This window comes from Squalius cephalus (assembly GCF_949319135.1).
Source record: "Squalius cephalus genome assembly, chromosome: 19".
NCBI lineage: Eukaryota > Metazoa > Chordata > Actinopteri > Cypriniformes > Leuciscidae > Squalius > Squalius cephalus.
In genome coordinates this window covers 12687481-12710958 of record NC_137140.1, presented here as the reverse complement: position 1 = coordinate 12710958, position 23478 = coordinate 12687481, and the positions used below count along the sequence as shown (strand labels likewise).

At 39.8% G+C, this 23478-nt stretch overlaps 1 long non-coding RNA gene across 1 annotated transcript; it reads left to right on the top strand.

Moving 5' to 3' along the window:
- Positions 1-1257: 1257 nt before the first annotated feature.
- On the top strand, positions 1258-22570 carry LOC307146799. Its single transcript, XR_013819156.1, has 5 exons — positions 1258-1600; positions 17513-17757; positions 17871-17957; positions 18156-18317; positions 22418-22570. It is a non-coding gene; the product is annotated as an uncharacterized lncRNA (long non-coding RNA).
- Positions 22571-23478: the final 908 nt, after the last annotated feature.

Sequence of the window (23478 nt, the reverse complement as noted above, 5' to 3'; positions counted from 1 at the left end):
TATTTGTTTCACAAAAAACACAATTATTCACCTCAAAATTAAATTTCAATCTTAAAAATTCATTAGTAGGATAAATCTCGTTTAAAATTTTGAAGTTCACTTCCTTAACTTTAGGAGGAAGGGGAAAAGATAAATAATTTAACCTAATTTTTTTTTTTTCAACCAAATCAAAATCTCTAAGCACATAATCGCGTCTAATTGGGTTTGGGTAATACGCTTGTAAAATAAAACTTCTGATAACTCTATTTGTGCATTTTTTATCACAGAAATCATGACCTTCTAAGGAGAGCTGTCTCAGTTCTGGGGAGATTTTGGAGTACAACATGTCTTCTTTAACCATTAATCTTAAAGGGATTGGTATGGCTCTGATCATTCTATTAAAAACATTTACGTTACACTGTAATTGGTATTTCTCACAAAACTCTCTATGCAGTAACAAATTTCCCTTATCATCCAAGAAATGGGCAATAGCCCAAATCCCTTTAGATTTCCATTCCTCAATAAATACAGCTTTTCTGCCAAACTTTATATATCTACAATTCCAAACTGGAGTGTTGTGAGGCGTGAAGTTATGTTTGAACAGTAATTTCCAGTAGAGCATCACTTGCTGATGGAAGGCTGAAAGTTTAACTGGTAACGAGGTACACTCAAAGTCACAACGTAATAAAAATTGTATTCCCCCCAATTTGTTAAAGATAGCAGTAGGAACAATAAACCAAAAGGAGTGGCTATTTTGAATAAAGGATTTTAACCATTTTAATTTCAAAACACCATTCATAATGTCAAAATCAATCGCATTCACACCACCATCTTCATATTTTTTAATCATGTCATCCTTTCTTATATACTGACATCTATTCCTCCAAATAAATTTAAAATTCATCTTATTTATTAATTTAAAGGGTTAGTTCACCCAAAAATGAAAATTCTGTCAGTAATTACTCACCCTCATGTTGTTCCAACCATGTAAGTCTTTCGTTCATCTTCGGAACACAAATTAAGATATTTTTGATGAAATCTGACAGAATTTTGACTCCTCCATAGGCTTCCAGTGTGACCGAAACTCACCGGCCCAGAATAGTTATTAAAACATCGTTAAAATAGTCCAAGTAACTACAGTGGCACTACATTAAGTTTATCATGCGACGACAATACTTTTTGTGCGGAAAAACAACAAAAATCGGGAGCGCCAGGACGCATGCGCGAGAACTGAGCTTACGGCGTTCTTCTTCTACTACTACTTGTTACTGACTGCTCACTCCTTGGGAGTATTTAAGCTCAGTTCTCGCGCATGCGTCCTGGCGCTCCCGTGAACTCTCGTCAGAGGCCCACATTGAGGAACACTAATAGTTGGATAAAGTCGTTATTTTTGTTGTTTTTCCGCACAAAAAGTATTGTCGTCGCATGATAAACTTAATGTAGTGCCACTGTAGTTACTTGGACTATTTTAACGATGTTTTAATAACTATTCTGGGCCGGTGAGTTTCGGTCACACTGGAAGCCTATGGAGGAGTCAAAATTCTGTCAGATTTCATCAAAAATATCTTAATTTGTGTTCCGAAGATGAACGAAAGACTTACATGGTTGGAACAACATGAGGGTGAGTAATTACTGTCAGAATTTTCATTTTTGGGTGAACTAACCCTTTAATAATTCGTGACGATATGGGCAAGGAGAAGGCTGGATAGATGAGCCTGGACAAACTATCCATTTTAGACAAAAGAACCCTTCCAAAGATGCTAAGATCTCTCTGCAGCCATCTATTAAGAATGGACTTACATTTATCTATGTTATTCAACACATTTTTATTCTTTATAACATCTTTATCTTTCGAAATAGTAATCCCCAAATATTTCACTTCCTTTTTAATTTGTATATTAAATAATGACAGCAGAGGAGACTCATGCAATGTTAACATTACACATTTGCTTAGGTTTAAATGTAACCCAGAGGCTTTAAAAAACTGGTCAATAGAATGTAAAGCTAATGGAATTTGATGTTCATCTTTTAGAAACAATGTTGTGTCGTCAGCAAACTGACTTATAATTATTTCTCTATCCAATACTGTTAAACCTCTAATACCATTATTTTTAATCAATATAGATAATAGTTCTGCAACCATTATAAATAATAATGGAGAGCTACCACAGCCCTGACGAATCCCCCTTTTAATTGGAAATCTTGAGCAGGTTCCATGCCCTAGAGCTACAGAGCTATTGATTCCATTATATAACATTTCAATTAAGTTTATAAATTTTACTCCAAAACCAAAATGCTGTAAAGTTTTCAAAACAAAAGGATGCTCAACAGCATCAAATGCTTTGTAAAAATCTAAAAAAATAAGAAACCCACATTCTTGAACAATTTCGCTATAATCAAGTAAATCTAAAACCAATCTAATATTATTATGAATGGATCTACCCCCCAAAAACCCCGATTGTGTCTCACTAATTATTGAAGCAATACCCTTTTTCAGCCTAGCAGCGATAGCGCCAGAGAAAATTTTATAATCAATGTTAAGCAAAGTGATAGGCCTCAAATTGTCTAATACTCTTTTATCTTTACCAGCTTTTGGGATCAATGTAATTAAACCTTGCTTCATACTTTCAATCAACTCTTTTTTTTCAATTCCTTCTTTTAAGGCACAGAATAATAAATTTCTCAAATCTCCCCAAAAAAATTAAAAAAAATTATTAGTGAGCCCATCTGTCCCTGGGGATTTGTTTAAAGGCATCCTCTCAACAACTGAATCCAATTCTTCTATTTTAAGATCTGAATCGCATAAAACTTTGAAAGAGTCCTCAATACAAGGAATATTGTTCTGAATTTGAGCAAAAAAAAGATCTGACTCATAAGAGGAGAAATCTGAGGAGTATAATTTAGAATAAAACTGAAACACTTCTTTTTCAATTAGTTTAGAATCTCTACATTCCTCACCTTGAATCATTAAACAACTAACAGAGTTCCTTTGCTGTCTATTTTTTTCTAAATTGCTGAAATATGAAGAGTTATTTTCACCTTCTTCAATCCATTTAGCGCGCGATCTTATATATGCACCCTGTGCCCTCTCAAGATACAAATTATCTAGTTTACTTTGAAGCTCCATAACCTTATCATGATTATTTAAAAGAGATTTGTTACAACACTGACTTATTTCACAAATTAACTTATTTTCATATTCTCTTTTTTCTTTTATTAGTTTCTTAGAAAAAACAATGTAAAATTCTCGAATTTTAAATTTTAGATATTCCCATTTACTTATATTACCAACAAAAGAATTATTTATCTCTATATCTCTAATTAGTTCCCTAATTTTATTGCAAAATTCTTCATTTTGTAAGAGAAAGGCATTAAACTTCCAATAACTTTTGTTTCTAGTTTGCTTAGTTGAGGGTTCTAAAACGAGATCAATAAAACAATGATCCGTTAATGGAGCTTTAGAAATTGAGACTTTGAAACATATTTTAGAATATTGTCACTGACCATCCAATAATCAATTCTAGATTTGCTTTCCCCATTTGGTTTAAACCATGAAAAACATTCAACCTCAGGATTTAAATATCGCCACACATCACTCAAATAATTTTCTGTCCTCAAAAAATCAACACTAACATTAATCCGCCCCTTGTTAAGTCTGGGAGGCCATCTATCGGTCCATTCGTCAGGAACCATATTCCAATCCCCTCCTACTAAAATATTATCAGATGGGTACCTTGCTTTAGTTTCTAAGATCAAGTTAGAAATATCTTCTATTAATTTCTGGTTTTGAGCTGTATTGTTAAAGCCATAAATATTAATTAGAATAAAAAAAATATCATCAATTTTTAGTACCACCATCAACCAGTGACCACTTCCATCAGCTTTATGAACGATGACTTTCCCCGGACATTTGTTGAAGCATATTGCCACTCCTCCCGAACGATTAGAACCGTGACTGAAAAAAATCTTCTCTCCCCACTGATTAGACCAGAAAGATGCATCTGAGTCTGAAGAATGAGTCTCTTGAAGAAACATACAATGAGCATTCTGCCCTTTACAAAATAGAAAAATTGCTTTTCTCTTTACACTGTCTTTTAAGCCCCTAACGTTCAAAGAACCAAAAATAAATTTGTCCTTAATCATACGCTAAAATAGAAGAAAAAAGATCAAACAACCACGACTTGTTAGCTCACTCAGTCACTATATGAACCGCGACTTTAAACAAGAGCTCTAATAGTGTCCCATTGAAAAGTATCCAACTGTCTGACTTACATTTATAACTGTATCTATTCACCCGCCAACGTCGATTCGTCGTCCTTCAATGAAGCCATATGGACCGCGAAAAAAAGCAAGTTTTCCTGCCCTCCTCGCTTGATCAATTTGAGGCCACAGCTTTCGTCTGTCTTCCAAATCCTCTCGAGGAAGCATCTCCGCGAAACGAACACCCTCAGCCTTGCAGATAGGAGAATTTTTGCTTCGACGCCAGATTTCATCCTTCACCCGCCTTTGAGTGAACAGCACAATGACATTTCGGTTTTTATTGTCCATCTTTCTACCCAGCCTATGGACAATGTCCACCGCCTCTTCCATTTTTGCCTCCATCTCAGGTGCAAACTTGTTTAGAATCTGAATGACATGTGATCTGATATCTTCGTCTTTCTTTTCTTCAATGCCTTTGATACGCAGACACCATCTCATTCTATATCTTTCCTGTTCTCTCACCCTCTCCTTGAGATCAGAGTTATCCTTGCGAAGAAGCTCATTTTGTATCTCCAAGTCCTTGACTCTTTTCTTGCACTCGTTCACCTCTTCTGTGTTGAAATGAATCGCTTTCGTTAAGCTTGCAATCATGGCGCTGCTTTGCTTAGATTGCTCGCTTAAATCCGCCAGCTTCTCCTCCACTCTCTTTTCCAGTTTCAAAATTGCCTCCAGAATGGTTTCATTTGAGATTTCCGCCTTCTCTCCGTCAGCTGTTGATTTAACCCTTTTTTCCGCCGGATTTTTACTTGGGGTTGCAGGGAGAGAGCCCTCTCCACGTTCTCTTTTACTGTTAACAGAGACCTCCATGGCGTATTCGTGCTCCAGTTCTCTGGCCTCACCTTTCTTATCACCAATCGGCGACAACTCTTTCCCCTTGGGGTCTAATTTAAGTTTGGCAGGTTTAATCAGTTTTTTAGAAGTCATCGCGCAACAAGTCAGTTGGAATTAATCACTTCAAGACTACTTTTGGGAACCACTATGACGAGCTTCAGAAAACACGACTGCTCAACCCGCCATCTTCGTACCGCCCCCCAAAACAAAGAAGAAGAAGCGACACTTGTGGGAGCATGCGCAATAGATTCTGTGCGTATTTCATTTTCGGCGCCAATTTTGCAGATGTGGAAAGACTTTGACAGACTGCCTACATTTTCATCTGGAGCTTCGTTACGTTTTTGGAATAATAATAATAAGGTGAGTAATCAAGCATGCGACTTTTGTGTGAATGTTTTTTTTTTTTACTGTCTGTCGCTAATTTTGACTGATTTCCTTAAAGGGGGGGTGAAATGCTATTTCATGCATACTGAGTTTTTTACACTGTTAAAGCTACACTGTGTGATTTTTACCCCCATCTAGTGGTGAAATTGTATATGACTACCCAGTGAATATTAGTTTCTGTTCCTCTCAATTCCGAGGGCGTTTTAACTCCTACGGTGGCCGTATTATTCCAAGATTAACATGGCTTCCAGTTATCGACTTCGTCCATGACAATAATAAACAATACGTCTAAAATGAATAAAACTACAGGACAGATGTCAGGAGGTAAACGTCACCCTTGGAATCGGCTATCCCAGCATAATCAGATTAGGTTAACGTTACAATGTGTACAAAGTAAAAGCAATTAAAAATAACTGAAATTTACAGTGTCCTTTTTTTTTATATATAGCTTAAAAAATTGCGCCTTTAAAACTATTCATCACCTGTGATCCGTCGCAGCACAGATTTATGTTACAAGGTAAACAATACTTTTTCACCATTGACGCGAGGATGAAGTTATACTAGAGGTCGTTCTGGCGTTATGCACAACCATGCTATGTTTAGACAAGCAAAGTTATAAAACTTCGAATTTACACAAATGAATTACAACAGGCTGAATTACCTGTCGAGAAGAAAGCAGGCAACCTCGGCGTCCGTTTTAAAATCTTTTCTCCTCATGAGCTCTTTCCATCTGGGAAAAGTTACTCCAATATTGACTATGGTCTTGCTGATTTGTCTGTCGCGTTGACGTTCAAATGTGAGTACACACACACACCACACTATCTTTCAAATCTGCCGGCACTCGCGAGCTCGCGAGTAATCTCCCCCTCGCATTCGTCACGGTGTCACTGAGTGAAAAACGCAAAAGGCGAAGCTTGAATTTACAGGTATGTCCCTCTTTGGCTAATGTAGTTTCAAGATGGAGGGGCAACATGGCGACCGGCATTCGAACCCCTCACCCATATGTACTTTCAATGGCAGATAATAAATTTAAGAGAATACTTTATTACTTGAAAGAAGTAAATATACATTAATGAGCACATATATTTTTGAAAGAACTAAGTGTTTTTTGCTAAGAATCAACTAAAAAAGTTACACAGTGTAGCTTTAAAGAGTTGGATTCCCATGCTAAACATGGACAAAGTTTCAAAAACTAAATTGTACGTTTGAAGGAGTATTTCTGTGCCAAAAATTGTCCTTCCGGTTTGTCACAAGTTTCGGAAAGTTTTTTTCGAGTATGGGTCTGTGTGACGTAAGATGGGGCGGAATTTCCTTATATGGGTCCTAAGGGCACTTCTCCGCGGGCGCGCGCGCACTCGTAGGCCAGACAGAGAGAGAAGAGAGCGAAAGCAGTACGCCCATCAAAGCGCTCTGCTCGACTTTTGGAAGTCAATGTCACCAAAGAAGTGGGTTTTTGGTTGCCAGGGCAAGACAACCCTGCACAGATTCCTAAAGAACCCAGCGCTAAGGGACCCGTGGATGGAGTTTGTTTTTTCAGAGACTGTTTGTTTTTGTGCAAGACAGTTTGTTCCCTGCATTTCGACGATGATTGTTTTATAAACAAAGCCCAGATCGACGGATTTGTAAATCGTCTAATGCTTAAGGATGGAGCAGTCACAATGATAAAGGTTCGCGGTCGCATGCGGTGAGTAAAACTTCAAGTTCAAAGCTTCAAATGTCTAGTGTTGTTGTTAGCTCGGCGGGTAAGCACAGCTTTGGCTTCGCCCACACGGCCCGCCTCCAGACGCTCGGTTTTTTCCGGAAAGATTCGGTACAGGCTATCTTTCTTTTATAAATATAATAAAACTAAAGACTTTTTGGAGAGATGAAGGATGCAATACTACTCTATAGGTACTCAAGATTAAAAGGAGATTGAGTGAAAATGAGCATTTCACCACCCCCTTTAATGTCTATCAAATAATTGAGTTTTTTTTTTTTTTTGCGCATAAAACTATCAGGTACCGTAACAGTTCCTGGAATGCCTGAAAAGCAATTTATTTGTCCCAAATGTAAGATTTATGGTTTTCTATTTGACCATTTTCACTGATGCATTCTCCTCTGTTGCCATTGGTTTATAAATTATTAAAGTTCGCGTGAACCGGAAGTTGCAAACGACTTTTCTCCAGTGTTGTGACGTATTTCCCAGTGAAACGGAATATTGAACAGAGGGCAGGGTTTTACTCTAGCGCTCCTCCACTCCATCTCTGCTCATAGCAGACTAACGGTTTGAGGTGAGTGGTTAAGCGTTTCCCAACCCAAGCCGTCAAACCTACATCATCAGAGAAGGAATGCCATTCCAGACTGAAAGTAACTTTTCAGTCTTTGATTAAAGATTACGACGGCAAACAATTTTTTCTGTGTATTAACTTGCACGGATAAATTTTTCACCATAAGACTAGTAATATGCGCTAACAAAGTAAATAGGGTCAATTTTGATTTCAGTTGGACTTTAAGGTTCCAAATCTGGTGAAATGGCGCACATCTACAGTTAAAGGTAACCTGCAGCTTATGCAGAGATTAAGTATGTGATGTTTTTTGACAGTATTTGTGATTTCACAACAGCATTAAACTATTATTTTTTAAATTGAGTAAATTCAGATTGTAATGCAAGCACTGTAAAAGTGATTTTTTTTTTTTTTTTTTACTCGAACTCAACTGCTTTATCACTGAAAAATCTTGTGAGTATTCACTCTAATTGCTAGTTCAGGTTTGGCTGAAGGCTACAGGTTGTCCGGTCAGAACAATGTCTCACTCAGGTTATATTCCAAATCGTTGTTTTATTAAAGGTGCATAGATGTGTGGTTCTGTGAATACAAAATACAGATATGAATATGGATATAAACATAAAACACAAGAACAATATGAATAAAGCTTATTTGGTAAATTACTGACGACTAAAGGTAAAATATAACACAATACAATCTCTATGATGAAATACTTGAGTTTACAGAACAAAATACAGTGCGCTAACGCTGTACACGAGCTGTGCACGAGCTGTGCATGCGAGCATGGCTACTGCTGCATGTGCCGTCAAACCGAGATGTAAACAACTATGAGCGCATGTGCGCGACCTGAGATACAACGTGCATTGCAGTTTATAAGGAATAAATATAACTAATACTGACAACGAGTGGCATAAATTTACATGGAGTGGCAGTAATGTCACAGCAGCCGAATATAATTAAGTAAACAACATTAGATGTAAACATGGATAGAGGCGGATTAGCGTTCGTTGAGACTGTTCAGTAATTATGTGATTACTTACTGTGTGATGCACGCACACGCACAATCTATAAAACTCCTCCGATTTGGGCTAATACACTATACTCCACTCTACAAACTATATACAATATTCAGCCGATCTCCTTTTCCCGTTATCATCCGTCAACTTTCTTCTCCGTCACTTCACGAACTCCGGTGGAAAGTTTTGGAATAGTTCATTTCTCACTAAATGGCAGGGATGACTGGGAGAGTCCATGTGCCAAAGCTGTGAATTTGCCATCTTTAAGTGTCTTTGCTACATTAAATTTAAAGCTAGTCGGGAAGAGAGGGCAGACAAATAATCTTGGCTACAGGTCGGGTGTAGGTTTTGCCGTTAACTTGTATTTCCGCAGATCTGACTCTCTTGTCCAACCCAGGAAAGACCTGAACAATTCTCCCAACTGGCCAAAGAGCGCGGGCAGATGTTGGTCCACAATCATGACTGTGTCCCCGACCTGCAGGTCAGCTTCTTCAGTCTTCCATTTCTGTCTAATCTGGAGGTTGGGTAGGTAGTGCCGAATAAAGTGCTTCCAAAAGTGGTCAGCCAAGAGCTTGCTATGTCTCCATCTCTTTCAGCTCAGGAGTTCAGAGTCTTGGTATACCACTTGCGGTAATGAGGCATCTCGCCTCCCCATCAACAAGATGTTAGGAGTTACTGGATCTGGATCCACGATGTCCGAAGAGGTGTAGCCAATGGGTTTGGAGTTGAGAATTCCTTCTATTTCTATGAAGACAGTTCTCAGCACTTCTTCTGTAACTGTCTGGCTCCCAATGGTGACGTGAAGTGCAGCCTTTAAAGAACGGATTTCTCTCTCCCAACATCCACCGAAATGGGGTGAACTGGGTGGATTAAAGATGAATCTTATTTGTTGGCTGGCGAGTTGGGCTTGAAGCTCAGGATGAAGGGCGATGAATTTCAGTTCCCTTTCTCCTCCTTTAAAGTTGGTGCCTTGGTCTGACAGAAGCTCAAAGGGTTTACCACGTCTGGAGATGAATCGTCGTAAAGCCATCAAGAAGGAATCTGTGTTGATGCTGGTGAGTATGTCAATGCTGACTGCACGAGAAGTCATGCATTTGAAGATGATTCCCCATCTTTTTTCATTCCTGCGGACACCTTTATAGTGTAAGGTCCAAAGCAATCCACACCTGTTGAGTAGAAGGCAGGTTGATGGATCCTCAATCTAGCAGATGGGAGGTCCGCCATTCTTGGTGGATGTGGTTGTCCCCGCCATCTCTGACATTCTGAACATTGTCGTTGGTGGTTTCTGACTGCAGCCCGTCCCCGTATCACCCAGTATTTCCTCCGAAGTTCAGCAAACACCCTATCTGGTCCTGGGTGATGTAGTCGATCATCATAGTCCTTAATTATCAGTTTGGTAGTCGGATGAGAGGAGTCGAGGACAATAGGATGTATCGTATCTTCCTCTAGCTGGCTGATTTGACGGAGACGACCGCCAACACGTATGATTTGGGTGTCCTCATCAAATTCTGAAGCTAAGCACAGCAAGCAACTATTTTTTGGATTTACCTGCTCTTAGGAAGAACAGTTCATCTGGAAATGAGTCAGTTTGGCTCTGACGAAGTACTGCAAGTTCTGCCTCTTTGTGGTCATCTGCTGTTGGGATATCAGTGGCCACCCCGTTGACATACTGGATGTAAGCCTTCAGTATCTCTGAAAGCGTATGGTATTTCTGTGGATCGGGAGGAGGTGGAGTGGAGATTAACAGACCAATGAAAATCGGCTTTCTCAGTTCACTGTCCTGATCAATGGTCGTAAGTGGTGGCATCTCTGGCCAATGGTCAATTGTCTGTCTGAGGAATTTTGGCCCCTTATTCCATCTGCTTTCCTGGCCTATGTCACAGAGCAGTTTTCCCTTTGTGATGTCATCTGCGGGGTTCTCCTTTGATGGCACGTATCTCCAGTTATCAGACTCTGTGAGTTCTTGGATTTCTGCCACTCTAGTGCCTACGAAAACTTTAAAACGACATGATTGTGACAGCAGCCAGGTAAGGACAGTTGTGGAGTCAGACCACAGAGTAACACTATGGATGGGCAAAGTTAGCTCCGTCTTCAGAACTTTTGCGAGTTGTGCACCTGTGAGTGCTGCACATAACTCCAGCCGTGGAATGGTTTGCTGCTTTTTCGGTGCTACCCGAGATCTACCTGTTACAAAGGAAACTTCCACACTACCTTCAGGATTTTCAGTTCGTAAGTAGGCCACAGAACCGTAGGCTCGCTCTGAAGCGTCACAGAAAATGTGGATCTGCCTCATGCTGGTAGGCTGATCCAGTTCTTTACTGCAGTAAGACCTCGGCAAAACAATGTGCTGTAAACCATCCAGCTCACTCTCCCATGCTTTCCACAAATTCAACAGGTTCTCAGGCAGACGGGGATCATCCCACTCTCTTTTCTTGTCCCATAACTGCTGTACGATCACCTTGGCCCGTGTTGTGAATGGCACAATATAACCTATGGGGTCATACTGTCTAGCGAGGATATGGTATATGCTCCGCATAGTTGGAAGTGGGTGGTCTGTCTGCCGCTGCTTATAGGAGAGAGTGTCTGATGAGCAATTCCAGTGTAACCCAAGAGTTGACTCTTGTGCATCTTGATGACCTTCGCTGAGCCACTGGATGCTACTTTGAGATCGAGCATCAGCTGGCAGGTGGCTGATGACTGATGGATCATTGCTCGCCCACTGTCTCAGGTCAAAGCCTCCGGAACTTAAGAGGCTGCGGAGTCTGTCTAAAAGACCTTTCGCTCTCTCACTTGAGGTGAAGCTCTGAAGGCAGTTGTCAACATAAAATGATTTCTCAACTGAGAACTGTGTGTCTTCAGACTCACTGTGATCCAGAACGTGCTTCTGTAACGCGTATGTTGCGCAGCAAGGACTGCACGTTGTTCCGAATGGAAGTACTTGCCATTCATACACGTCTGGTGCCTTGTCTCTTTGAAGATTTCTCCAAATGAATCTCAGTAGTGTTTTGTCCTCCGGCAAAAGGCGTACCTGGTGGAACATCCCACAAATGTCACTACTAATGGCGATGGAATGTTCTCGGAATCGCAGAAGAACTGACAGGAGAGAAGGACTGAGTGGTGGACCAGGGAGTAAGTACTTGTTCAGGTTGTGGCCTTGGTAAACAAACGAACAGTTGAAGACAACCCTTTTCTTCCCATTATGCTCCACCAAATGATGTGGAATGTACCAACTCTCTTTGGAACAGTCCAACTGCTTAGGAGTGAGTTTCGTGATGTAGCCAGCTTGCTGTAACCTGACTATCTCCTCTTGGTAGGCCGCTGCTTGTTCGGGATTCTTGTTCAGACGATTTTCTATTCCCCTTAATTGTGGCAGGACAGCTTCTTTGGGTGCATGTAGACATGGCATACCTTTGGCACGTAGAAGAGGGGTGGATTCTTTTAACATCCACTCTCACGGTTTTGTCCTGGAGAAGTTGGATGGACTCTTGGTCTTGTCTAGACCTTGTCAGTACCTTTTCATTTCGATATGGAAGAATGTCCATTTTCCACAGTTTCTCCACATTCACATAAAGGTCGTTACTGGGCTGTAAGCTAGTGAAAAGACATTGCTGTGGGGAAAGACTGCCGGTTAGTTCTTGTGCTGGGCCCTGTAGTGTCCATCCTAGGCGTGTTCTCACAGCAGCAGGGCCACCAGGTGGACCCAGTCTGACTGGTTCTATGGGTGTGATGAGATGAGGGCAGTCAGAACCAATAAGAACTACTGGTTTCACTTTGTGAAGGTGCTGTAGTGGCAGGCCTGCAAGGTGCTTGTACTTCTTCTGGAGTACCTTGACGGGATGCGTGTGCTCTGCTAAACCCAGGCTGCTGGCTGTAAATGCGCTCCGTATCCTGAAAGCCTTACGAGGGTTAGCCACTGAAGACACAGTGAAGGTCACAGCCGCCCCATTAATGGTCTGTGTATCTTGCCTGACTGTACGGAGAACCAAGTCCTCTGGATGTCCCTTCAGATTCAACTTCTGCACAGCTTCATGTAAGATGATGGTTCGCTCTGACCCATCATCGAGAATTGCATATGCCTCCATTGATTTGTTGCCATTTCGGAGCAGAACTTTAGCCACCTTCAGAAGAATTTTATTGTCACAGGTTGGACGATCCACATACAATACTGCACTGGCTGGAACCGATTCTTCTGTGGCTCTGCTCTGGTCATTTACATCATGTAAGGCCAGCAAGTGCTTTCTGTTACAAGATGGACAGAGGGCTTTCAGTGTGCAATTGGCAGCATGATGACCACGCCCACAGCGCCAGCATCTATTTTGGCCTTTAATCCAATTCACCTTCTGCTCTTTGTTGAGTAACTTAAAGTTCTCGCAGCCATTCAGGAAATGTCTGTTGTTGTCGCAGTATAGACAGTAAACATTCACCCCTTCTCTCTTAGCAGCAGTTGGTTTGGGTGGATAAACTGGTGATGCTGAGCTGGCCTTTGGTTTCTCTGTACCAAGGAGGATAGTAGTGGGTTTGCGGGGCTGCCTAGAGTCTCTCCTCAGCTCCCTCCTCGGCACTGTCGAAACTCTAGACTGACTGGTATAGTCAGTGTGGTCATCCTGAACTTGTAGCTCGTACTCAAGCCAGTCCATAAAGTCCAATAATGTGGGGATAGTGACATGAAGAGGATGTGTGTACCTCTTGAAACCGGACCTGAGATCATGTGGCAGTTTGCTCATCAGTCTGGACACATGTGATCCGCACTCCAACTCGACGTTGCCTTTCTGACCCAGCTGTTCCGACATACTGACCAAGGAACGCACTTGGAGACCGAACATGCGAAAAGTTTTCACATCTCCACTGCGAATGTTTGGTCCATCCATTAGTTCTGCAATGCGTTGTAAGGCTAGCTGATGGGGCTGGCCATACATTTTATTGAGGGCTCTCATGGTGTTTGTGAAAGGAAAGCTTGAGTTACTGTATGAGTCTGCCACAAGTAGGGCTTCTTCCAACTTAAGATGGTCAGTGAGGATCTGATACTTGAATCGCTCTGTTGCATCCTCAGGCAAAATGTTCTCCAATGCTATTCTCAGTCTGGAAAACTCTCTAGGATCAGGGGATGTTAGGAAGGGAATGGTTGGAGAAGGGCCTCTGTACATTTTCTCCTGCATTGATGGAGGCTGATAATACGCTTGTCTGTAGCCTGGTTGCGGAGGTGGCATACGCTCATATGCTGGGGTCTCAAACTCTGACTGATAAGCTGGAATGTGTTGGGAGGAACGAGAGTACCTGGATTGAGGTGGGTCACTGTAACGCACTTGTGGTGGTACTCTATCATGTATTGAGGAGGAAATGTCTATGTTTCTGAAATCCTCAGCTAATCCAGGATGCTCATCCATTTTAGCTGGGCACAGTTCTCTCATGGCCGTAGGTGGAGTTGGTGGGTTTGTCCGTGGGGCTGGAGTAGTACGGAACCGTTGTGGAGTCTCAGGGCTCACCACTGGAGAAAAGGGACCTGGAGATAGCACTGGTAAAGTCACTGGCCTGGAGGGGGCTCCCCTTTCTGCCTTAAGACTTTGAAGTTCCTGATGTAACATGGCATTCTGTTGTCGCATCTCCTGTAATGCTGAAATAATCTCTGGAAGCTGGCTGGTTTGTTGCCGCAAGTCGGCGTTCTCGCGTTTCATCACCTGCAGCATGGCTGTAAGCTCTACTTCCTCTTCTCCTCGCCCATCGGATCTTTCACTTTGCCATTCATCTCTCAATGTCCACTTATCATAATCTAACTCTTGACTGATAGGAGAAGTCGATTGGGTCCGTCCTACCATACTTGGTGACTGGACTCTGCTATGGCTGAAGTCTGGGAGTGGCTGTCGATGTGGCAATGGCTCACCAAGCTCGTAGTCCACTAAATGAGTAGGTGGGTTGATCTGTCTTCGTGGACGCATGACCGGCACGAAAATATTTCAAATGGCGCGCGGCAAGCGTGCTCATAATAGAAGCGGCGCGCTCGTTTTTCCATGCGCGCCTATGTTCATGGATGCATAGCAATAGCCGCTTTCCGACCGGAGGAACCTTTTCACAGTTCCTAGAACTATTGGCTAAAGTACCCGGATGTCGGCGTGTTCGCACCGCAGGAACTAGGAACGATTTTAGTTCTAGGAACTCCATTTGTAGGAACTAATTTAGGTCCTACTTCAGAGTAGGGTCTAAACCAGCACTATAGGAACTATCCGTGACGTTAGTGTACGTTGATTGACCGAACGCACGCGGAACACCAGCACCCGCCATTTTTAAAACAGCTAGAATGTAAACACACAGATTATAGCCTATATATTTACTCCAGAAACTAACTATACAAACATGGAAAACAGTGATAGATGGGTCTCTAAACCTTTATGCTGAAGAGAAAATCCAACGCAACTGAGGGGACCAAGTCAAACATGATTATGTATTTCTGCTCAGCTAGCAACACTGGACATCAACCACACGGCATAGGCTAATAACCTTTTTCATATAATGTCTACTTTCTATAACAGTTCTATCTAATAAGATATTAAACAGTACTGTTAGACAGATCGCTAACTAATAAACACAGAGAATGCGAGCATTGTTTGCTCTGGCGTTCTCAGCGCCGCCAAAATAAAGGTCCGTCGCGCCGTCAAAATAAAAGTCACTGTGCTTGTGTCACTCCCTTACCCCTCCTATCAGTTCCTATGGCCACTTGGCCAGTGCGAACGCAAACAGCAAAACCGAGTTTGAGGGAGAGTAGTTCCTAGAACTGTTTAGAAGTGGACAGTTCCTAGAACTAAGTTCCTATAACTACTTGGTCGGAAAGCGGCTAATGACAGACGCCACGGGAGAACAAGTGCTTGTGGAAAGGAGAAAGCGGTGCGAACTGCGCTCTCCATGATGACGAGGAAGTATTAGCAGAGAATTAATTGATTTCTAGCACTTGCATTAGTTTTACAACTAGATATATTTATGGAGATGAGAAATAAAAAGCTGTCATTAATATCAGTCTGTCAGAAAAGCAGTTATAGTCTTATTCTTGGCTGGATAACTCCTAGCAGGTTTAAAAAGCCCTTTTAAAATTAAATATGAATGCAGTTTTGGATTAAATAAAAGTACAGTCAATTCAAATAAAACACGTTTTATCTCCTGTATAGTTTGGTAACGCTACAATAAGATACCATTCATTAACATCACTTAATGCGTTATCTAACATAACACATTGAGTGAACAATATATTTTTACAACATTAATTAATGTTTGTGAATGTTATTTAATACAAACACTTGATTGGTCATGTTTGTTCACTTCATTCATTGTGCATTAAATAATGTTAACAGAAATAATGTTAACTTTTGATTTTAAAAATGTATTTTTAAATTAACCCCTAAAGGAGAATAATTGCGACAGTATTGTTTATTGTTAGGCCATTTTATCTAATGTTATCTAATAAATGGAATCTTATTGTAAAGTGTTTTTAATACTACAGTTTCCATCTTTGTAACTGTGATATACACTTTAATATAATTATGTAAATTTAATCTAAATTAAGATTTGGTACCGAGAACCGTGGATTTTCACTGGTATTGGTACCGAATACTGAAATTTTGGTACCATGACAACACTAATATGAATAAAGCTTATTTGGTAAATTACTGACGAATAAAGGTAAAATATAACACAATACAATCTCTATGATGAAATACTTGAGTTTACAGAACAAAATACAGTGCGCTAACGCTGTACACGAGCTGTGCACGAGCATTCTGTGTTCGATCATGGGAGAAGAGAAGTGTCACACCATGAAATATAAACAGAAAAAACAAGCAATGCATTCGGCAATTTAGGATATCGCGCAAGATTTGTCAGCACAGAAAACATTTCATCCCTGGAGAGTTTTTTTTCGACACCATCGTATCAATTGATTTTGATTAATATGCGCGAGGGAGAGAGAGAGCTGCATTCAAGACAGCGCTCGGGTGAGTAAGCGCGCGCGCGGCCGGGGCTCTCTCTCTCTGCTCGTTCTTATGCCCTGTCAAGCTGACAGGACTTTAAAACACATGCAAATGATACACTTTCACTCTATGATGGTTAAACTCTGCAATTAATATTTTTTTCTCGGAACTAATGTTTTGGTAGGAACGAAAGTTTACATCGTATGTTTCTCCGGAATCAGCCAGCGCGAAGGACGTCTATTCCGATTGGTTGCTGGCGTTTTGCCGCTGCTTGCCGCTGAACCGCGTCATAGCTCATTACCATAAAGTTGAGCTTCTCTCAACTTTCAGATTGACGCTCAAAACGCCCAAAACGCGACGCCGATGAATTTGTCGCTCCTTGCAGCTGAGAGAAGCCAGCTTCCATTGAAAATGAATGACTTCCGGTAACTTTGGAAGCTCAAGTCGGCGGCGGTGTCGTGCCGAATTTTGACTCCTGCCAAATTATTACCCCCCTAGTATTGGTAGGTTTAGGATTAGTTGTGGGGGAGGGGTTAGAATTAGGGGTGGGGTTAGGATTAGGCAATCAGGTACTGACTTCAACGAGGGGGGTAATAATTTGGCAGGAGTCAAAATTCGGCACAACAGCGGTGTGAACGCACAGTTAGGCTTTGTAATCTGATGGCCATTGTTAATGTAAGTGCTTTTAAGTAGTGTTATAGTCTATGTGGTAAAAAAAAAAAAATGCTGTCAAATTCTGTCAGTTCTGTGATCGTGCTTTTGAATCTTTGTCAGAATTTTGCTAGCACATGAAAATCCATGTTCCTAATGCTGTTTTCAAATGTAGTAGGCCTATTCCTGATTGCCATCCCATGGTCCTACAACTACTCCCTAATTCAAAGAAGTTAGACGGTGTTATCCTTCAAGCAGATAAGTAGAGATTATTCAGCAAATCTCATTAATTTGTAATATGTTTATGTTTTGGTTCTGTTGATCAAGGTTGTGCTGTCCTTTTTAAAAATTGTTTCAGGAATTTGCATCGCTGAAGTCCAGCAATCTACATTTGCCAGAAAGTCCACGACTTATTTCCTGGTATGTAACGTAAACATTAAAGGGGTAGATGAAACCTAAAATGAAAAGCCATCATTTACTCACCCCACTGCAAAATATGTTTTTCTTAATTGGTGTTTTTATTTTGTTTCCAGTCCAGATATCTACAATTCTTACATGAAGAAGCATTTAATAGACACGTAAAAATTGTCTTGTTTTCTGAAAGAATAAGTCAAAATTAAGTGAGTTGATGCTTAAAACAAACAAAATTATATGCCAGTGCATTTTAGCATTCTAACCAATTTTAATTTTTAGTTGAAAAATTTAATTCATAGAACTATGAATAGACAACTACATCGAACCACAGTGGAACCCACAGTAGTTATTTTAATTATTAATATATATATATATTTTTTTTTTTTTTTTTAATTCCATTACAGGTCAATCTCTAAGCAACCAGTGCTGGATATTAAGTTTGGAAGGTCAAGGTGTGTGTGAAGGATCACAGCCTCTTCATCACTGGCCTGGCAGCGCTGTTTGCCGCCTCCTATGAGTTCAGCTTGCAGTACCAGGAAGAGGCAGCACCTTGAATTTGTTCAGAGGTTAGTCATTGGCATATTTGCCATTCATATATATATATATATATATATATATATATATATATTAGACTGAATTGTGTCACTAACCTTGACTTGACAGTATTTATTATGTTGACTACTGGTATGAACAATATGGCCCTGGTTTCCATACAGGGCTTAGCTTAAGCCAGGTCTAGGCCTTAATAAAATTAGGGTATTTAAGCAGCTTTTATAATAATGTATCATTAAAAAAAAAAACATTACTGGTGTGCATCTTGAGATAAAACAGTGGCAGTCATATATTTTAAGATATGTCAGTGCAAGTTGTTTTCAGTTGAAGGATTAGTGAATTCTGTCATTAATTACTCACCCTCATGTCGTTCCAAACCTGTAAGACCTTCGTTCATCTTTAGAACACAAATGAAGATATTTTTGATGAAATCTGAGAGGTTTCTGAACCACCCATAGACAGCAACGTCTTTGCAACTTTTAAGGCCCAGAAAGCTAGTAAAAACATTGTTTAAATAATCCATGTAACTAGTGCAACCTTAAAGGAGAACTCCGGTCAATTTTAACATTGAGCTCATTTTTTTTGTAAATTTGGAGTGCTGTCAATACAGAGAACAACGACAAAAATCGGTGTTGCCTACACCGTGTTATCCTCTTTTTAAAATTTGCACCCTGTTGACTTCAATGGGGCAAGTTTTAAACCTGCTTTTAGCCTCTTAACATCCTTGATGTGTCATACAAGTGCCCAGCCATGTAAGTGATTCCTTCAGAGTGAACACGGGTGAATCTGACTGCAGTAGATGTGAAAGATATCTTGTTGAAACATCTACAAATGTCCATATATAGCTGAAAATGCCCCTTGAAATCAATTTAAGGTGGCAAATATTACCCCTTAATAAAAAATGTTAATTTCTGTCACTGCTCTAAACTGACCACTGCATAGAATATGAAAAATATGAATATCTTTGTCAGTCAGCTGTCAACAGGCCTAAACAAGCCATGGCACCAAGCACAGAAACACAATCAGTAAAATGTTATCTAATTATTATCAAGAAAACTTTGAAAATATCGATCGAGACATATTTTGTCAATATTGCACACCCCTAATGCATGGTATTAATTTTGATTTCTTCGGGTCTTAAAAAGGTCTTAAAAAGCCTTACATTTGACTTTAAAAAATGTGCAGAAACCCTGCTTCATAATATTTAGGTTGAACCACTGTAGCTATATATTTACCAATGTTTTTACCACTTTTCTGGGCTTTGACAGTTGCAATGATATTGATATCAATGGAAGGACAAAACTATCAGATTTCATCAAAAATATCTTCATTTGTGTCCCGAAGATGAACAAAAGTCTTGAGGGTGAGTAATAATGACAGAATTTAAATGTTTGGGTGCAAACATGCATTTTAGTCTGGTAAATCATGTTGTCATATATGCAATAAACATTGCAAGGCTTGCAATTAAGTTAAATTATTTCTGTCACATAGGTTTGGGCTGGATTCTGGCAGTGTGTGCTCTATATAAACGGAGAGTCTAAAGACTGCCTTTCCACTGATACTCTGATGGCACCAGATGAGGGGATGATATTGTTAATGAGCTGGGTGATGAGTAGACAAAAGTTGTAGAATAAAACTTTAAATCTGGCAACCCCACTTCCAAAAGTTTAGTTAGTTGACAGTGTGTATGTAAACAGACACATTGAGTTGATGTATTTTACCAGGGCAGAAAAAATATCAGTTATTGATCACAACATCCAACATTGCATTTTTTTTTTTTTTTCATGTTGTTCAGTTTTAGACAGCTTTTGTGCTGTCTCTCTTTGTCAAAATATATACACTCAGTTAATAATTAGGGCCCAAGCCCTGAAAGGGCGAAGGCCCTATTGTTTTCGGTAGGATTATTATTATTAGGGCCCAAGCCCTGAAAGGGCGAAGGCCCTATTGTTTCCGTAAGGATTATTTTTTTTCTTTTTCTTTTTCTTCATTATTTTTTTTTTTTGCCTTTTTGCCACTTTTGGGGCCCTTAACATGCTCAAAAACTCTTGAAATTTTGCACACACGTCAGAACCTGCGGCCATCAGGGCCGGGCTGAAGCTGGTACCGGGGCGTGGCAGGGGGGCTCGACAGCGCCCCCTGGAATGGGGTCCGAAAACTTGGTCCATAAATCAAACACGCTTGCATGTAATAATATGAAACTCAGTACACATATAGATCTCATCGGGCCGAACAACTTTCGTGCTCTAAGTTTTACAAAAGACCAACAGGAAGTCGGTTATTATACGTTGTTTGGAAAACGCATACAATGGAATGTGAAATACTCCTCCTAGGGATTTCATCCGATCGCCACCAAACTCGGTGAGAATAAAGTCAAGACATTGAGGATGAATTCTTGCGAACGGATTTTTGATATCTCGAACGGTTTGGCCGTGGCGAGGAAACGAATTTATGGCGAATAATGGGACACAGGAAGTGTGTTATAACTTCTGCATACATTAACTGATCTTGATGAAACTTTCGCAGTGTGTTTGTTGTAAGAGGCCGATCACATGGATGTGACTATTGTGAGTCAAAGTTATAGCGCCACCAACTGGCAGCAGGAAGTGTGTCACTTTCAAAATGCTTTGAAATCACCCTCTTAATTTTACCCGATTTGCTTCAAACTTTATGTGTATAATGTAAACACACGGCAGATGTAGACCTGTGAAAGGATTATTGATATCTTAGATACTGTTGCCGTGGCAACGCATCAAATTTTAATATTATTTTCGGATGCGTTTGAGACTCTTAACATGCTTGAAATTGGATGAAACTCGACAGACACAACACTTATTAGCCAGTAGACATGTGAAAAGTTTCAGAAACGGGCGTGGCAGGGGGGCTCAACAGCGCCCTCTTGAACAGGGTCTGAAAACTTGGTCCATATATCAAACACGCTTGCATGAATTAATATGAAACTCGGTACACATATAGATTTCATGGGGCCGAACAACTTTCCCTCTGTCAAGTTTCACGCCAGCCCAACAGGAAGTCGGCTATTATGGGTTGTTTGGAAAACGCTTGCTGTGGAATGTGATGTACTCCTCCTAGAGAATTCATTCAATCACCTCCAAAATCAGTCAGCATGAAGTCAAGACATTGAGGATGCTAAATTGCGGACGGATTTTTGATATCTCTAACAGTTTGGCCGTGGCGAGGAAACAAATTTATGGCGAGAAAAGAGAAAGACGAAGTGTTATAACTTCTGCATACATTAACTGATCTTGATGAAACTTTAGCAGTGTGTTCGTGGTAAGAGACCGATCAGATGGATGTAACTATTGTCAAATTTATAGCGCCACCAACTGGCAGCAGGAAGTGTGTCACTTTCAACATGCTTTTGACAAAAGTGGGGGGGTTAGTTTTAACTACAGTTACAAAAATCAGTATATATATTGGTCTCACCGAGCCGGACAACTTTCTAATTTACAGTCATTAGCTCAGAGCAAAAGGAAGTCAGATATTTAGGTCTGAATGTGGATTTTTTAGATATTTCAGACTATGAGTTTTTAGCTACTCCTCCTAACTGGTTTATTTTTTTCACACCAAACTTTTTCAACACGATGAAAATACATTAAAGATGCTAAATTGTGAACGGATATTAAATATTTCAAACAGTTTTGATATAGTGAGGGATTAAAGTAATGTACAAAAAGGAAACGCTATAAGCCTCATCTTCTAAAAATGTAATTATACACCATTTATTTCTATATAAAAGTATACAAATATCACAACTAAACCCATTTTATTTTATTTTTTTCAATTTAAGAATTATACTATATATATATATATATATATATATATATATATATATATATATATATATATATATATATGTATGTGTGTGTGTGTATGTATATATATATATATATATATATATGTATATGTGTGTGTGTGTGTATGTATATATATATAAATATAGCTGCGAGCAGCGATGAAGGGCCAAAGCCGGCGGCACCGCCACCCCGGTGCCTTTAGGTAACTAAAGGCACCGGGGTTGCGGTGCCACCGGCTTGGGCCCGTAATCGCTGCTCGCAGCTATATTATTTAATTGTTGTTTTTTTCTGCCTTTTAGACGCTTTCTTGACATCAATCCTGAACGTGGATCAAAAACAAAGAAAGGACAAGTAACTTCAAAGAAAACTGGCCAAGTTGTGCAAAACAAGAACACCACTGTAAGCCTACAGGTGTCCTCACTTCTGCGAAACCTTGCAGACTTTGAATGGGATTTCGTTTGCACTTTTATGGACTTCAAAAAAGAAACAGCATTTCACTGTCGTTATAAAGCTTGGAAGAGCCAGGACATTTTTTAATAGAACTCTGATTGTATTCGTCTGAAAGAAGAATGTCATATACACCTAGGATGACTTGAGGGTGAGTAAATCATGTGCTAATTTTAATTTTTGGGTGAACTATTCCTTTAATTAAGTGCTAACTGTTACCTGTTTGTTGTTAAGTGTTAAAATTGCATTTTATGTTTAAAAAGTAATTCAGCCAACATGTTCACAGATGGCATTTTAACTAAATAAATGTTTTAAAACCCAGAAAATGTTGTTTTCTTTTTCCTAGTGTGACTACTCTTATGAAACCTTAAAGTATAATATTTTAATTATGTAATAATAAAAGCAGTATTCCCGGTAAAAATACAATTTATTGCTGTCGACAAGTTTAATGTAAAATGTGGTATATACTGTATTTGGTAATTACAGTGGAGTACTGTAAATGCTGTTTACTGTACTAGTGTTGTAAAAATACAGTATGTGGATGGCAACCCAGCTGCCAGTATTTAACTGTAAATTTACAGTGAAAAGTTTTACAGTGTACATGCATGCGATACTGATGCATTTTTAAAGCTGTGGCATATGGTTATGGTACTTTGTGGATGTATTGAATTGTAAAATGATGTATTGTATGTAAAATGACAAAGAAAACACTGCATTATTGTATTAAAATACTATATTATTTAAAATACTATATTTGGTATTCACACAATAGACAAAATCTCCAACTATAGGCATTTAATTTCAAGGCATTCAGATATAAGATTTGTATCCCTAATATATGTGAAAGTATGTACTATAGAAATAAGTACATATATGCGTGTATACATATATGCGTCATATATGCGTGTATACA